We start from the raw sequence: 10037 nt of genomic DNA, 5'->3' as shown, positions 1-10037 counted from the left end.
GCTTTTCTTTGTCCCCAATTGCCCAGATTCATGGAGCAGACAACCACTTCAGCTTCACTGAACCGACACAGCTGCCAGGCTATTCCTGAGCCCCAGCTCCCAGCTTCATGGAGCTTTCAACTGCTCGTAGGCTTCTCCGAGCCCCAGCTGCATGGAGCCGATGACAGCACTTCAGCCGAATGGAGCTGACCTTCTGCTGGCTGAATTTTTTTCTCTTGTGGGCTAGTTTATGTGCTGCCCCCCCTCCACCACTCTGGGTCCCTGTAGTCAGGTTTTGGCACCAAATCCCCGCTCAGGTGGGCATTCTTTATGTGCCACCTCCCCAGGTTCCGTCAAAGGAAAGTTGGAATCGACTGTGCGAGGCCTGTACACCCCCCCACCCCGCTGCTCTCTGTGCTTACACCAAAGTCCCGGGCATGCCAGGTGTTGTGGTTTTCAGCAGCTACCCCGAAAGTGCACAGATCAAGTTTAAATGATGGATTCCCTCACAATAGTAGGACTCCACGCTGCTATGTTATACCACCCATTGCATATAGCAGGCAAATGACATTCGTGTGAATACATCCACTCTAAGTTATGAGAACCGAAAATTGGATGTCCTGTGCCATTGTTCTGGGTTGTCACAGTTCTGGAGCCCAATTTTAATGTTTGGGTCTTAACTTCAATGCTTCTCAACCAATGAGATGCCTTAGAGGTGTTGAAAGGCGACAGCCAATTTGCATGCAGCAAGGTCCCACAAACAACCATCAGATAATGACCAGATCATTTATTTGAGCGATGTTGGTTGAGGCATAATTAGGGATGTGAGGGATAACTTGCTCAATCTTCTTTCAAATACTGCAGTGTATCTTTTATGTCCCCTTGAGGAGAGATGGGATCTTTGTTTAGCATCTCATCCGAATGACACACCTCTGACAGTGCAGCATTCCCTCAGTACTTTTTACCGGCTTACTAAATTTTGTGCTCAAGTCTTTGGAGGTGGACTTGAATCCACCCCTTCTGACTTGGAGGTCACTGCTACAAACAGGCAAATCCAGTTAATTGTGGCCACTTCTAAACTTCTGAGATCAGGGAGCAGTTGTAATTGTTCAAAAGCAAAAAAAGAAATGTTCTATAATAACCAAATATTACTGTTAGGCAGAGGCACATAGAGTGATATTAACTTACCTGTTGTAAACAGTGTTTACGTATTTAATTCAATATTGATAGAAATCATTTAGGAGTGTATACATGAGTGCTACCAAACCTGGGATCCTCTTGTAAATGCTGTCAAAATTAACCCTCTCCCACATCCTCGCCACCTCCTAACTTCCACGCTTGATAGATACCAGGAATCCAGCAGTTTGGACAAAGTCCAACCTTAACAACACAGTTCTGACCAACTTCCATTTCTCCTCCACAGTCCTCTTGAATCACAGACCTCAGACCCTTCAATCCTACCAGACCCCAGCCCCACCACTCTCCACTGCCACTAATGTCCAGAGCTATGCTAAACCCCAAACCCCTCTCTCTACAGGCAAAAGACCAACTACCTTTCTCCAACTTGGAATGCCTTTCAGGCTATCTTGTGTGCCCTTTGATTTTACAATAAAGGCCAGGGGCGAATAATTAAATGCAGAAGCAGAGGAATTTCTAATACATAGATTATAAAGAAAACTACCTATTTGGAAGCTCCACAGAATAATTGAGTTATTGGAATTTGTGCTAGTGGACTGTATGGTGCAATTCAATCCCCAAAGGATTGATAGAAATGTTAGTATACCACAGAATCAAAATGGAACATAATTTATTTAGTCATTGTAAATCAGCAGCCCTGATAATACATTTTGCAATACATGGTATAATAGCTCCGATGTTGAGTGCTGCAGAACAGCATATCCTGTGACTCATTCCCAGCAAAGTCTTGGGATAAAACATGCATTTACATGGAGATGCTATTCAGTATCTACTATCTCCTTGATGTGCTAAAAACCCACTTTACCCAAATGATTGGAATGAGTGATTTAATTATACTTTATATCTTTGCTACATGAACAGAAAGTTCAGTAATCTTGCTAGTGACTGAATCATTTAGTCAGGGTTCCCTTTGTTCAACAATTCCCTTTAGGATAATTGAGTTTTCAACACAATACACACGGCTAATACTCTCTCTTCAACTTCAGCTCCAAAATACAGCCAGGTCTTTAATTAAAATGTCCCCCAATTTACCTGCTGAAATTTGTGAGCCCCGAGGATACGAGGACTTTATACGTTGTGGCCTGAGTGTCCCATTTGCCCCTCAACATGCCAATGGGCTAAGATACAGGTGTACCTCTGAGTTGTTGAACACCTGGTCAGGCCTAAAGGTAATGAGGCTTTCATAATGCGGTCACTTCGTTCACACATAGTACTCTGAACAACTCTCTGGCCTGCAGCCTCTCAATTACTGACAAGGTCCTAACATTTGAATGAAGAGAAAGGAATCATACATCACACAGCAGGTTTTGTGCGGCAAAAGATATCCTTTGCATGCAGATCAGATCCCTGTGATGAATGCCAAAAATTGGATGTTGCCAGGGTTAGATTCTGAACAGCAATGTAATGTACTTTGCAGTCTAAGGGCTATTAATGATGATGTCATACGCTATCATCAAGAAGACTGAGAATTCTATAGAACCTGCAATTTGATTGCTTGAAATCATAGATTACACTTCTTGGAAATTTTGAACAAATCTTCCTTTATAGTATTTAAGATACTCTCAGTTGAATCATTGGAACAGAGTGTCTTCACATTTCTGTTACATTTTGACAACATGCGCACAATTTAATGGGAATTTAATTTATGTTGTTACGTCATAACTCAAAAGATCTATTTTTTAAGTATAATCAGTGCTTTTTTCTCATAGCGAGACCACTTGGAAAATGGAGCTCATCTCAGCCTATTTAGGGGTGCTACGTTTCGATCGCCAAGATCATAATAAGGCTAGGATTGGCGCCGCAACTGCCAGTGTTGCATCGAGCTGCAACAAACATACAGCACAGGCACAGACCGTTTGGCCAATTTGGTCTTTGCCAGCATTTATGCGCCACACAAGCCTCCTCCCATCCTACTCCCTATAATGGGGAGGCGGTGGCTTAGTGGTATTGTCACTGGACTGGTAATCCAGGGATCCAGGGTGATGCTCTGGGGACCCGCGTTTGAATCTCACGAATGGTGGAATTTGAATTCAATAAATATCTGGAATTAATGATGGCCATGAAACCATCGTTGACTGTCGTAAGAACAATCTGGCCCCCGAATGTCCTTTAGGGAAGGGAATCTGCTGTGCTCACCTGATCTGGCCTACATGTTGACTCTTAAAAAATGCCCTCTGAGCAAGGGCAATTAGGGCTGGGTAATAAATGCTGGCCTAGCCAGCAATGCCCACATCCCATGAATGAATAAAAAAAATCTATCAGCATATCCTTCTATTCCTTTGACCTCTCACCAGCCACCACTGTGTTTATTTAGCTTTCCCTTGCTACAACTTGCACATTCCACATTCTTGCCACTTTTTGGGCAAAGAAGTTTCATCTAAATTCATCATTGAATTTATTAGTGACTACCTTACATTAATGACCCCAAGTCTTGGACTCCCCTTTAAATGGGCTTGGATATTTTGGATGACGGGGTTTCCCTTCCCACCACCTGAAGAGTTGGCGGGGAACACAGCGCCGCCGACTCCGACTGCTCCGCAGCCATTTCACGCTCGAATGAGTGTTAATTGGCTGCAGGCAGGATTTCCGCCCCTCACTTGGGAGGAAGTCTGAAGAAGCCAATCTGATTGGCCGGCAGCTCTCTAGTCCCTGCAGCGACAGCAGCTGCAGTCGGCAGAAGAGGAAGTGCTCCAACATGCCAGAGCCTAAGTCCCGAGACCGGATGACAGGGTAAGTTTTGGGGGTCCTAGGATGGGGACGGTAGGGGAGGTCTGGCGGGGAGCTGGATTGAAAGTGGACATTTGGGATTTCAGGGGAGAGGCTGGGGAGGGAGGAGGTCCAGTGGGCGCTGGACCTTAAGAGGGGTCGCCCGAAAACAGGTTTCTGATGGAGGCATTCCCCCCACCTTCCCACCCGAGGTCTAAGCCCATTCATTTTCAGGCTTCCCCGACACCAAGTAAATCCTCCGGCCAGCCTAAAAATTGATGCTGGGCGAGAAATGGCCTACCCATCTACTCAGCCCCATGCCCCCTCATACTCCCAATGCTTACCACATCCCCATGGCCTTTCATAGCCCCAGTGCCAACTTAGTGCCCACTCATGCCAACCCATGTCCCTCACAAACCACTCTTTGCCCTTACCCCTTTTATGACAACACACCAAGTTACTTTTGACTGTTCCTTGACTGTGCTGGCGATTCCAGTTTATGCACAATCATGTTTAATTTTAACAATCCCAAATGGTGCCTTACCTCTCCAAAGGTGTCCTGGGATCATTACAAATGGTTACCCTGGCTAGCCAAATGCATCCACCAAATTCAGTCCAGCTCTGGTCTAATCTGCACACTCCAGGCTTCACCCTCCTGGCCTTCCAAAATCCCACGTCAGTGGAGGCTGGTGAATTAAATGGCTAGCTGCCTCTGTAAACCATGCATGTGAACTCAGGCCCGACTCCAGCCCCACCCCCATGAAAATAGGAAGTGCCATATTCGGAGGTGGAACTTAGAATTTCCAGATCTATCCAGCATTTTTTGCCATAAGGGTGCGGCTTTCCATCATGGTGAAAATCTGGGCCATTATCTCTATGCCTACCCTATGAAGCCCTTCCATTGTCATACCAACTTCTATCAAGTCCCCCCTCTTTTCTAGAGAAAAGATCCCCAGCATGTTCAAATTTTCCTGATAAGTATATCCTCGCAGTTCCAGCAATTTCCTTTTGTCTGATGTTTCTGTATCATTCATAGAATATGATCAGAACTGTGCACAATCTTCCAGGTATGGTCCAAGAGTATGACTAACGAAGCAGCTTCACTTCATGCTTATGCTAACAAAGTTGTAGTGTCAATATGGAATCAGAGCCTAACCTGACTCCAGAAGAATCTGGTATTGATTTCAGTTTTCAATGCAATAGTGACACCAGACTTATAGGAGTAGCTACAAGCAGCAGCTTGTAAAAATAAACTGCTCCATACTAAATCTACCTCTAGATATTTTGAGTTGAATTATAGACTGGGTTCTTTTAGTGTACGAGTGAGTCAGTGACTGACTGAGTGTGTGAGTGAGAGCGAGTGAGATTGTAAGTGTGAGTGTGTGAGAGTGAGACTGTGAGTGTGAGTCTGTGTGAGCGTGGGTGGGTGAGTGTGAGTGTGTGAGAGTGAGACTGAGTGTGTGAGTGAAGATTGAGAGTGTGTGACCGCGTGTGTGTGTATGTGTGTGAGTGAGCGAATGAGGGAGTGAGTGTGTGAGTGTGTGTGTAAAGACCTGGAAGGAAAGGTTCAGATTAAACTGTGATCATCATCATGACTCGTATTGTAGATAGGCACATGACGAACCAATGTTAGTGGATGTGTTGGGGAGGGGGGGGGGGTTGGCGGTGTTGAGCAAGGCTTGGGAGAATCACCTCAACTGTGGAACTGTCATTTAGCTTGAGCTACATCCTGTTAGAGAGAAGGGATAAGGTAAGAAATTGGAATTGAAGCCAAAAATTATAACTAATGCTTCTCCAGCTGAGGGAGTCAAAGGACAAGAATGTACTGTTGGAATCTATATTTATTTGAATAATGTATCAACGTCTTTTTTTCAAAAAATTTCCTCTCAATTTCTGACTTGAAAGCACATCGCGATGATGGGTAAAGAATTGAAGACAACTGCGTCAGAAGAAGGGACTAAAATTAAGTATCAAGTGTGGCTTATTATAATTCCTGTTAGAAAACAAGTCATGTTCACCTTTATTAATATTTCGTATTGGTTCAGAAATGGTCACACTCATTAAATGGCAATGGTTACATCAACTTTCATTTTACGTAAGGGGACGTTAGTTTACCAAGGTGAGAAAGAAAGGCCTTTCTCGCAGGTTCATGGAATGTAAAGGAACTCTCAAGAAAGGATGATAAGAGTTGTTGGGGACACAGTGTTGATAAAAAGAGGGTACTGAATGTCATTGAATGATAGGTAATCAATCAGCTTTCCTTCTCTACTCGCCTCCATATATTTTCAGTCATTTTATCTTAACAGTGGGGGGCGTGGTTACAGGTCAGGAGCCCATTGATTCAGCAGTGGGCTTGTGGCTCTATAACTCAGCCACAGGACTAGCATCCTGCTTCCAGGCTTCCCAACCAATTACAGAGGGCGGGCGGGGTGACGTGCCGACTCTGTCAAAGGAGTGATTTCAAGCTAAAGTGACGCCAGCAGGAGCCAGAATGGCTGAACAATATGTTGATTTCTAAGGCTATGGCAACCACAGGAATGGAAGGGAAGGCTAAGAAGGCAATCCTCCTAGTCTTCTACTCTTACCTGGAGGTCTTTCTGCAGGATCTGAGGGACTTAAGAGGTGGTGATTCCCAAGGTCAGGAGGAAGAGGCCAGCCTCTCAAAGCAAGCAGGTGTGGATGGAAGTAGCCAAAGACTGAAAAGCACGAGTGTGGTCCTCTTCAATGTAGATGCAGCACCCCAAGAGTTTAAGGACCTCAGGAGATGGGAAAGGTGAGTGGCATAAGACTTTCAGGCTAGGTTTGCCAATTGTGATTAAATGTATTCCAGGAGGTTTTGTCACATGATTTGGCCAACACATCCACCCTTGTGATGTACTGCTTTCCTACGCCAGTTAGAAAGTAGAAAGACTCGTTACCCAATTGGATGATGCTTGACTGTCAGCCAAACAGCCTTTTCTCCCCCATTTTTAATATTTTTACATCTGGTAAAGAGAAATGCTCATAGAAAATGACAAAAACTCCAATCCTTTAAGGTCCTGGCGATTTTCCTCCAGGATTGCAAATAGCAGTGTCCTGGGGATTGATGTTCAATTCCTGGATATGCCAAGCTAATTCCTGGACGGATGGCAACCCAAGTGCAGCTGGTGGGGTACTGGCAATTCTATGATCTTTCTAAAGGATAAAAGCACTTACTTGGGCTTGCTGTGACATGGGCCCTTGGTGTTATCAACCACACGGCCATTAGTTGGGCCTCATATCCTTGGCTTGGCCCACTAATGTCATTCAGCTTGGGCTGGGCGGTGGAGAGGATGTGAGTGGTGTTGGTGAGGGGTTAAAATCATCCCTTTAGAATCAGAGTTCCAGTTAGACAATCTGGCTAGAGCCAACATGATAGGGCAGTCTGTGTCTTGTAGCTACAGGGTAAACATATTTTACAGCAATCAGTCAAAACCCTCCCATCATTCAAGTGCCATTGAAACTAAAGTTCAAACCCTAACTTTGAGTTAAAGGGAGCAATACAGTTGCTGTAATTTTACTATCGCTAGGTTGTCACAGGCATTGTTTCATTACAAAGAATTTTAATGACACAATGAAGATTTACTAAGTTAAAAATATAACCACCTTCTATAAGGTTTGTGTTTGAAACTGATACAACCGATTGAGCCATAGCCCAGCTAGCTTGCCTTTAAAGTTAAAGACTCTTACCAAATGTTCCATGAAGTACAGGACTGGGAGTTACATTGGTTTTACTGAATCTGGGATAATTGCAAGATTTTAAATGGATGCTTTCTGTTCTTTTGTAATTTAAATCAAGACAGAGGGATGTTACATGTGGTTGAACAATCATAGCAGCTCCTCTCTTACCCATTAGATATTTTAATTGTTTTATTTCCAGTCTCCCTTTGTTTTTTAATGAAGACCTGCATTTATATAGCACCTTTCACAACATCAGAACACCTCAAAGTGCTTTACAGCCAATGAATAACTTTAAGTGTAGTCACTGTTGTAATATAGGAAATGCGGCAGCTCATTTGCACACTGCAAAGTCTCACAAACAACAATGTGATAATGAACAGATAATCTATTTTAGTGATGTTGACTGACAGATAAACATTGGCCAGGACACCAGGGATAACTCACCTGCTCTTCTTCAAAATAGTGCCATGGGATCTTTGTATGTCCAGCTTGGAGAACAGATAGGGCTTTGGTTTAACATCTCATCCAAAGGATGGAGCCTAACAATATATCACCAGGGTAGATCTTTACACTTAAATCTCCAGTGAGAAAATTGAACCCACAGCCTTCTGACTCAGATGTAACAGTGCTACCCCCTAAGCCACAGTTGACACCTTTCATTCGCCATTTATTTTCTGTGCATTCCTTTTTTCCTTACAGAGTCTCCCAGGAGGCGATTTAAAAAATATATACATTTTCCTAATCCCTCTCCCTTTTCTGATTCTTCTCATTTGTTAATTACTGCAGATGTCGCTCATTTTTCAATACCTCTCTGTTAAGATGCTCTTTTGAAAATGCTGGCATCTCAGTGAAGGACCCAGTGCCTCTGGCTGCCAAGGAGTAAACAGATTTAGAATGATATAGAGTTTAATATATTTTTATGTGTATAAAGCGTCTATAAACCTCAATATTTATTTTTATTGCTCAATATATCAGTCTGGAATTTGCCACATGCTATTCAGAGGTACACAATGCGTAACTAAGGATTTTTGAGAGGATATGCATCTGCCTAAAACCTTTGGCATTGTTATTTTGAGAGCTCTGTAAAACCTATGAGTCCTGTCTGTACAATTGACTGGAGGGTACAATGGAGGGTCATCACCAATTAGCCAAGTGAGCTAAACTTAAATACCTTAAGCAGCTATTTTAATTTTGCTGTAAAGCAAGTGAATGAATGCAAATTCCCTTGTGTGGCCCGGGTAGGAGTAAGGAGGATCTCACCAGCTGCATTTGTGCAATTGTGGATGAACGATTTGTTAAATGGATGCCAAGCCAGATGATGTAGGAAACTAGATACATCCTTTTCTTGATAGTTGGTTTATTTACAGAATGCAGCATTACATGTGTCTGCCTTCTACCTACTAACCCAGTGTCCCAGCAATCTCTCTTTATACTCTTTTGAGGACTGGTGGAAAGAAAAACTAATTAACTGATAAAGAAAAGCCAGTTAAACCAATTAACAGCCCTTTAGAGGGCACTGAAGCTAAAAGAAAAATAAACAGAACCTTACATAATTAAATGGAAATGTCATTTTGGGGGCTGATAATTCACTCTGGGGGAAGCAGTGGTGTAATGGTAATGTCACTAGGTGGATAATGGTCTGGAGACCTGAGTTCAAATCCCTCCATGGCAGATGGTAGAATTTGAATTTAATAAAAACCTGGAATTAGAAGTCTAATGATAATCATGAAACCATTGTTGATTGTCATAAAAGCCCATCCGGTTCAAAAATGTCCTTTAGGGAAGGAAATCTGCTGTCCTTACCTGGTCTGGCCCACATGTGACTCCAGGTCCACAATAATGTGGTTGACTCTTAAATGCCCTCTGAATAAGGGCAATTAGGGATGGGCAATACAAGATGACCCATCCAGTGACGCCCACATCCCATCAACAAATAGAAAAAACTCCAGCCTCTGCAGTGCCGCCAGTCATTGAGGGCCTGAAGCGTGCCAGCGGACACTGCATGCTACCTCTCCGAGGATACCCGGCCACAAAAGAGGGGTAGCCAGTCAGGCTGAATGACCACCTCTGCTACCTGGACCTGTTAATCGCCAGCTTAGCCAGATCTAGGAGCTGGCTACAATCTTTCTTTATAAGTACTCTAAATGTTTAATTAAACAATGCCCTTCACCTGTGTATCTCAACAATATAATTAACATACAATTAACACTTCCTGAATTGCAGACTACTCTTGATTTGCAGCAATAACCTCATTGGCACAGGCCAAAAGTCCAGCCAGATTACCTCTTTTGAATAATCAGATTGCAAATTGTGGAGATCTTGGGCTCCAATTGACAAGAGAATCTCTTGCCTTTATTTCAACACGTTAGAGGTATTGTACTTAGAGAACTTTAGACAGGGATTCGGACCTCATTGCTACCTATAGGACAGCTTCCATGCAAATCAGTGGATGTGCT

The sequence above is a fragment of the Carcharodon carcharias genome, chromosome 21 (genome assembly GCF_017639515.1).
Source record: "Carcharodon carcharias isolate sCarCar2 chromosome 21, sCarCar2.pri, whole genome shotgun sequence".
Taxonomy (NCBI): domain Eukaryota; kingdom Metazoa; phylum Chordata; class Chondrichthyes; order Lamniformes; family Lamnidae; genus Carcharodon; species Carcharodon carcharias.
Note: the sequence above shows the minus strand (reverse complement) of the source record.